Below are 8698 nucleotides of genomic sequence, written 5' to 3'. Positions count from 1 at the left end.
CTCGTCTTTGCTGTCGATGGATTCTGGGGTGGAGGAATGAATGAAAGCCTCGGTTCCCGGAGCATGCACAGAGTTGCTTATTGCAGTGTTTCTCAACCTTGGCAACTTGAAGAGGTCCGGACTTCAACTCCCAGAATTCCCCAGCTGGGGAATTCTGGGAGTTGAAGTCCGGACCTCTTCAAGTTGCCAAGGTTGAGAAACACTGGCTTATTGCTCCCTCTGTTTGATAAGAGGAGCGGGCGGTGCATGATCCCTTGAGGGTGTAAAGCTTCGCAAAAGCTTGGAGATTAGTGGGGTTTTGTTCTTTCCAAAAAAAAAATCTCTATAGAAATGAAAGGTGAAAACTTGCAGAACTGGGGGAGCAACATATATTAATGGCAGGAAGAAGCTCAGGCAGGAGCGAAGGGATTAAGTAACAATAGCTTTGGGGACAAGGAGCAGGATGATGCGCGACTATTCCGAAAGGTGAGTTACAGTGCAGCGGGCATGGTAAAAAAATCATTGTCGATAAATAATACGAGGCAGTATAGATTAAATGATACCCGAAACAAGGACTATTTGACCAAATGTATGCAGGTGTCCATTCAGATCGGGTCATTTGCTTACAAGCAAGCTAATGTGGCTTGAATGTAGGGGTTCCAACACAAAACCGCGTTCGACTAAAGGGCGCTCGACGAAACCGCGTAGCTGACGTCATCACAGGGCAACAAAAGCGCGGAGACAGAAGCACGCTGTAAACGCTAAACCTAAAATTAACCCCTAAACCTAAACCTAACCGCCCTAAACCTAATCCTAAACCTAACCCTAAACCTAACCCCTAACCTAACCCTAAACCTAACCCTAAACCTAATCCTAACCCTTAACCTAACCCTAAACCTAACCCTAACCCTTAACCTAACCCTAAACCTAACCCTAACCCTAAAGCTAACCCTAAACCTAACCCTTACCTTAACTTGAATCGGCTTGCTTTCAAAGCGCTATTTAAAGCGCCCTTCTTTCTCCGCGCTCGCTGTTGTCGCCCTGTTGATGACATCAGCGACGCGGTTTAATGGGGCGCGCTTTAGTCGAGCGCGGTTTTGTCGTGCCACAGAATGTAGGTACCCTTTTAATAGTATGGACTACTACTTTGGAATAAAATGGGGATATAATGGTTTATTTTTTTCAATGTATTGGCAAAAGAACAGAAAAATGAAACGGTAGGTTAAGGGAGGTTATTAAATAAAAAAAAATCCTGTAACTTTCCTGTATGAATGAATGTTGATCATTCATTATGGTACATTCAAAGCACAAAGTTAAAGAGGTTATTAATAATCAGTTTGAAGCAAGTGAGATAGAATAATGCAAAGAAAGTTTGTCCTACTAGTACAGAAAATTGCATCAAGCATATACACAAAGGCAAACATTCTTTAAAAGTTAACACTATTTTTATTCAAATATATTGTACAGACATATTTCTATTTTAAAATATATGGTTGCTGACAGTTCCTGGGTGTACTTTGAATTAATTCCTATTTCCAACCGAGCTTATAGGTTTATTTTTATTTGATTATTTGTTTTTTTAAATTCATATGCCGCCTATCTCAGTAACCTGCTAGGAAACTTTCTGCTGACCGGGAAGTAGCATGTACATGCATTAATAAGTGCTGCACACCCAGCTGTGTTTGTTTAAACTTCACTAACATTTTTTATATTGTTGTAATAGAGAACACAGTGGCTCAGTGTCTAAGATGCTGAGTTTGTCAATAAGAAAGGTTGGCAATTCAGCGTTTCGAATTCCCTAGCACTACATAACGGAGTGAGCTCCCGTTACTTGTTCCAGCTTCTGCCAACCTAGCAGTTCGAAAGCATGTAAAAATGCAAGTAGAAAAATAGGAACCACCTTTGGTGGGAAGGTAACAGTGTTCTGTGCGCCTTTGGCGTTTAATCATGCCGGCCACATGACCACGGAGACGTCTTCGGACAGTGCTGGCTCTTCGGCTTTGAAACAGAGATGTGCACCGCCCCCTAGAGTCGGGAACGACTAGCACATATGTGTGAGGGGAACCTTTATCTTTAATATAGAACAGGAAAGGTCTAAATCAAATGCTATATCTTGTATATACTTATTAACTATTAATCATCTAAGAATTAGTAATACAAAACTCAGTGCATCCCAGAATTTCCATAATCCTGTATTCTCATCCCTTTATCCTCCCATTATATATCATCCTGTTATGGTAGTCATGATGAATGCTAATAGACATGTCATTCATTGTATAATTGTTCTTCTAAAAGCTTTGGAGTTTATACAACATAACGTTGCATTTGTAATTCTGTCACTTTTCTCTCTATCGTCTGCATTTTTCTCTTATTAGAAAAATAACCATTTCACTGAAAAAGATGGAATAGCTCCCTTTGATTAATAGCGCTAGTAAATAGACAACTATTTTAAAAAGTATTCTGATGTTACTATTACTATACTTTTGACATACTAGCCTTACAACATCATTTTCTTCATTTAAAATATTTTTCGGTTCATTCACTGTTAAAAAATTATTCAGGAAAAACTTCATTTTTAAATTGAAATTTTCCCTATCTTTCACTGAAAAAATATGAGAGAAAAGTGTGAACTTGTCAGATAAGAAACTTGACGTGGCATAATTGCACAAATAAAACAGGAATTTACTTTTATAGGAAACCAATAGAAAACTGAATACTTTATATACTGTATTTAAAGGATCTCAAGTCCGTTGAAAACATTAATATTGTCCTTTTCACTACCCTTTCAATCATAAAAGACTTATGAAAATAATTTCATCACAATTTACATGCCTCAGTTGGGAAATCTTTTAACAATATCAGTACTCTTTACGGTGAGCCTGGTTAACTGGCAAAGTAGCCCTCATTGGAATGCTTCAGTCTTTTCTACAAATATTTTAAAAGATAAAACACTCAGATATCACTGTTCTTTGTGGAACCATTTAAAGAAAGTCTTTCAGTAGTAGAATTTGTTCTTAGCTTATTTTTTTTTAATACAAAGAATATTTGTACAAAGAAGTAAAAGAATAACAAAGGACAATGTTAGCAGATAGACAGAATAAACAGAAAGTGATTCAGTATGTTAATATCCTGGAATTTAGATGCTTTATCAAAAGTTGAACTAGGAACTGCATTGAAGTGACAATACATCTGCTGTTTTCGGTATTTGAAAACCATATCTACTTTTCCTGTATCTTTAAACTAACAACTATGAATCAAGTTGCACCACATCTGATTTAGATAAGTTCTAGATTTTCCATTTGCAAATATCTAATATTTTGCCAATTTTCTATTTTTTCTTTGCCACAAAGAGTAGTTGAAGAATATAAGGGCAAAAGAACTGCCCAAGAGCTTCTGATTAAAAGAGCTAGAATTTATTTCTCTGGAATTATGTTCTATCTCTGCATGATAGGTTTCTATATGTTCTTATTTAAATAGTTTCTTTAGACATTACTAATCTCAGACAATTAAGTGTGGCATCGTGGAAAAATCAAGTGGAAAAGGCAGGGTTAGATAATGTAAATGTAATGGAGCAAGCTAAAGTCCATTGGAAACAAGTAGTACAGGAATGGTGAGCTTGCTATCTTCATGCATCTGTGTTTGTAAATTGCCCAAGGCAGCTGACAATAAAAGTAGTCCTCAGCTTATGATCATAACTGAGCCCAAAATTTATGTTGCTAAGGAAGGCAGTTAAGTGTCTTCACTTAAACTGTCTACCGTGGACCTCACACCATTCCTAAGAGGTCTGTAAGGGGCATAAGCACACCAGCGTGCCTACCATCCAGTGGTGGGTTTCAAAAATTTTTGGAACCTACTCTGTGGGTGTGGCCTCCTTTGTGGGAGTGGCTTGCCGGCTATGTGACCTGGTGGGAGTGGCTTGCCAGCCACGTGTTTTCTTTCTTTTTTCTTTCTTTCTTTCTTTCTTTCTTTCTTTCTTTCTTTCTTTCTTTCTTTCCTTCTTTCTTTCTCTTTCTTTCTTTCTTTCTCTCTCTTTCTCTATCTCTCTCTTTCCTTCCTTTTGTCTCTGTTCCTTTTTTCTTTTTTTCTTTCATCTCTCACTCTTTTTCTTTCTTTTTTTCTTTTTTTATTTCTTCCTTTCTTTCTCTCTCTCTGTGTCAGTCTGTCTGTGTGTTGGGGGGGCAGTGGGGGGTTTCAAAAAATTCTGGAACCTCTTCTGTAGGTGTGGCCTGCTTTCCGGGTCCACTGGTGGAACCTCTTCTAACCGGTTCGGTAGATTTGACGAACCGGTTCTACCGAATAGGTGCGAACTGGTAGGAACCCACCTCTGCTACCATCCCTGTCCTACTGTCCCCGTTTATTTGCACTCCTTTCTTGTGCTCATGTCCATGTTTATACTTACCTGTTATCTCGTACATGTTTGACAAACTAAATAAATAGATCAATGTCCCGAGTTGGGGCTTCCGAGGCAACTGCATGCTGTATGAGGCATTCTCCCCCAGGTTGCATGTGGAGGTTTCCCGGTGAAACCTAGGGAAGATGGCCTTGTGCCAGGCAGGATATGCTTCATCAAACTGGGGTGGCCGAGGTTTCCCTGGGAAGTTATGGGTTTGGGTTGGGCCCAGCTGGCCTGGGCCTTGCACTATGCAGCATCCCATATACTTGTAGCCCAGTGGCGGGTTTCAAAAAATTTTCGAACCTACCCTGTGGGTGTGGTCTCCTTTGTGGGGGTGGCTTGCCGGCTATGTGATCTGGTGGGAGTGGCTTGCCGGCCATGTGTTTTCTCTCTCTCTCTCTCTCTCTCTCTCTCTCTCTCTCTCTCTCTCTCTCCCTCCCTCCCTCCCTCCCTCCCTTTCCTTCCTTTTGTCCCTCTGTCCCTTTTTCTTTTTTTTCTTTCATCTCTGTCTCACTTTTTCTTTCTTTTTTCTTTTTTCTTTCTTTCTTTCTTCCTTTCTTTCTCTTTCTCTCTGTGTGAATCTGTGTGTGTGTGTGTGTGTGTGTCAGTGATGGTTTCAAAAGTTTTTGGAACCTCTTCTGTAGGTGTGGCCTGCTTTCCGGGTCCACTGGTGGAATCTCTTCTAACCGGTTCGGTAGATTTGGCGAACCGGTTCTACCAAATAGGTGCGAACTGGTAGGAACCCACCTCTGTTGTAGCCCCAAAGCCTCAGAGTGCCAAGAAGCCTCTGTGGTCTCCCCTGATAGACTGGGCTGTGGCGGCTGTGGTGGTTATGGCTTCATGTTGTGCTGAGGCATGAAGGTTTCTTGAAGCCCAGGAGCTAATGTCCCTAGGCTTTGAGCAAGCAAAGCAAGTAGTAATTAATAGAATGAAGGACATGGAGTTCCAAGAAGAACTAAATAGGTTGCCTCTCCACAGTAGGGACAGACTCAAACAGGGTGTGTGGGAATCGGCAAGATATCTAAACGACCTGATCTCCCCAAAACAAAGAATAGCTTTCTTCAGAGCCAGATTTAACATTCTTCCTTCAGCACTCCTCCAGGGCAGGAATAAGAGAACACCTATAGCCGAACGCGTTTGTATATGTGGTAAAGGAGAAGTGGAAGATAATTCACATGTTCTATTACACTGCGAGCTATACAGAGCTTGTAGGTCTGCACATATTCTCCCCTTATTAGAGAGGTTGCCAGGGAGGGCAGACCATTTTTATCTAGGCTTTCTCTTCCAGGACACTAACCCGGTTACCACGTATGCAGTGGCAAAGTTCTGTGCTGCTGCAATGTCCATAAGAAAAAAATTGGCTACAGAAGTATAGTACCATCTTGTACCAATTATCTGGACATACCTCTAACCATCTCTGGACCATTATGTTATTATCCACTTTTGATGTCAATACTTTTTAATTATATTTTAATGTTAGTATTTTTTTAATATAGTGTAAAAACGAATGTGTATTGCTGGTCTTTGACCGTAATAAAGATTTTACTTACTTACTTGAAGCCCAGGAACTGTGGTACACCAAGAAGCCCCTGAGACACAATTCAGACGCTTGGCAACTGACTCATATTTATAATGGTTGCAGTGTCCTGGGGTGATGCGATCCCCTTTGGTGACCTTCCGTTGTGGACCGTTGGCCGCCGGGCTCTCCAGCATCCGAATCAGATCAGGAGGAGGCGTGGGAGTCGGGGTCAGCATCAAGGCAACCTGAGAGCTCCGAGGGGGAAGAGGGAGCTGTGTGTGTGAGAGAGAGAGAGAGGGAGGGAGGGAGGGACGGAAGGAGGGAGGGAGGGAGGGAGAGAGAGAGAGAGAGAGAGAGAGATTTATATTTCATCGCCTGCTTTCCTACACTTTTAGTAACGTTTGCAAGAGCTGAGGTGGCGCAGTGGTTAAATGCAGCACTGCAGGCTACTTCAGCTGACTGCAATTCTGCAGTTCGGCTGTTCTAATCTCACCGGCTCAGGGTTGACTCAGCCTTCCATCCTTCCGAGGTGGGTAAAATGAGGTGCTATTTTGTCGGCGCGCATATGTCTATCGCGCAATTGTCGGGTCACGGGAGGCAATGCCTTGTCTTATATACTGGGACCAAACCTAGAATAGCTTGGATTGGGGTCTGTCCTCAGCTAACAACCAATGGAATTCAGTTAACAATGACAATAGGGCATGCTGGGATGGCTGATGCTAAGCAGTGCAGTCACACGATGTCACATTTTTACAACTGCATTGTTTAGCAATGAAAAATTCTGGTCCTAGTTGTGTTAGTAGATTGAGGACCTTGCCTTGTGTGTAGGTCTGGTAATCCTGATAGTATTCACTAGATGTAATTCTGTTTTGCTTCTGAACTTAGATAAGACCAGGAAGGTGCTGACCAGGAAGTAGCAAAGAAATATATTCAAGGAGAATTCCCAGGGCAAGATTTATTTTTCATGGTTGTTATTAATATAGAGTCTTTTTTGTTCTTGCCAAATAGAAAGAAGCAAACCTCCACTGGCCTCAAAGGACAGTAGGATTATTCCTGTTTACCAAATTCTGATTTAATAAAATCTAAGTTGGGGCAAGCAGGTAGAATTGAACCTCTTATCGAATTATGGGAGTATTTTAAGAAGAACCTCAAATTTAATGTGTCAGTTACAATCTGTCAATCTTCAACAGAGCTAGAAGAATCCAGTAATTATATTTATATTTCATCGCCTGCTTTCCTACACTTTTAGTAACGTTTGCATTATATTTCTCTAGGAAATGCTGGAAGTAGAAAATATCATTCAAAATATTGCAACAGAGGAATTTGAATAAATGGAATTAAAGGAACATTGACACACAATCCCAGTGTGACACTGTACATCATTTTGGGATGTGATTATCTCTATTAAATAAATTATGATTCTGGGCATTACAGGTAATCCTTGACCTACGACCATAATTAAGCCTAATTTTTTTGTCATTAATTGGGTTTTGCCCCAATTTACAATCTTTTTTTGCCACAGTTGTTAAGCGAATCACTGCAGTTGATAAATTAGTAACTCAGTTAAGTGAATCTGGCTTCCCCACTGACATTGCTTGCCAAAAGGCCGCAAAGGGGATCACATGGGACACAGCAACCGTCGTAACTATGAACCAGTTGCCAAGCATCTGAATTATGGCCACAGAATCATGGGGATGCTGCAAAGGTTGTAGCTGAAAAATGGTCCTAAGTCATTTTTTTCAGTGCCATCATAACTGAACGCTCACTAAATGAACTGTTATAAGTCAAGGACTACCTCAGGGGTGGGTTTCAACTGGTTCGCGGCGGTCCCTGCGAACCGGTTGGTCGGCGAACCCTAAAGTAAGTAACTTCCGGGAATGGCGAAGGGCCCACCCGCCCGCCCGCGCTCCTTACCCGGTTTTGACGAGTTCTGCGCTTCCACGCATGCACAGGACGCATACAGCGCCTGCGCGATCCTCCAGGAGCAGCTAGAGCCTCGCACAGACGCTAGTACGCATGCTTGCACCGTGCGCGTGCACGAGGACGCCGCCAGCCCCGTTCCAACCGAACCGGTTGGAACGGGGCGAGAAACCCACCCCTGGACTACCTGTATGTGCTAAGACAATTTATCTTCGAGGTGGCGCAGTGGTTAAATGCAGCACTGCAGGCTACTGCTAGATCAGCAGTTCAGCGGTTCAAATCTCACCGGCTCAGGGTTGACTCAGCCTTCCATCCTTCCGAGGTGGGTAAAATGAGGACCCGGATTGTTGGGGGCAATATGCTGACTCTCTGTAAACCGCTTAGAGAGGGCTGAAAGCCCTATGAAGCGGTATATAAGTCTACTGCTATTGCTATTGTTATCTTCTCATGCTCATGAAGGTACTATCTTATAACTTATGCATCATCTTTGGGACAAGCACAATAACCAAAGAAGCAGCAGCATGTAATCATCCCAACAAAGTGAAATTTGGGGGGATTATTTATAATTTATATTAACTCTGCTGATGAATCCTTCAAACTATTTATAGCACAATCACATACATGTATAGTCAGGTTAACCTTCCTTTTTTTCAGAAAGGATTATTTTTATTCCTATGCTGTCTTCCTCCCAAAGTGAGGTGGAATGTAATTTAGATTCCCAGGAGGGAGGGGCTGCATTCTAAAGGAGCAAGAAAGAGCGTGGCCCGACAAAGGCGCGCTAGACAAATGCGCGCCGACAAAACCACGACGTCAAAAGCGCGCCCACAAAACCGCGGCAACAAAAGTGCGATTAGGGTTAGGGTTATAACGTTTTTGCATCCCAATAT

Source organism: Thamnophis elegans, chromosome 5 (genome assembly GCF_009769535.1).
Source record: "Thamnophis elegans isolate rThaEle1 chromosome 5, rThaEle1.pri, whole genome shotgun sequence".
Taxonomy (NCBI): Eukaryota; Metazoa; Chordata; class Lepidosauria; order Squamata; family Colubridae; genus Thamnophis; species Thamnophis elegans.
This window is presented reverse-complemented; position numbering follows the sequence as displayed.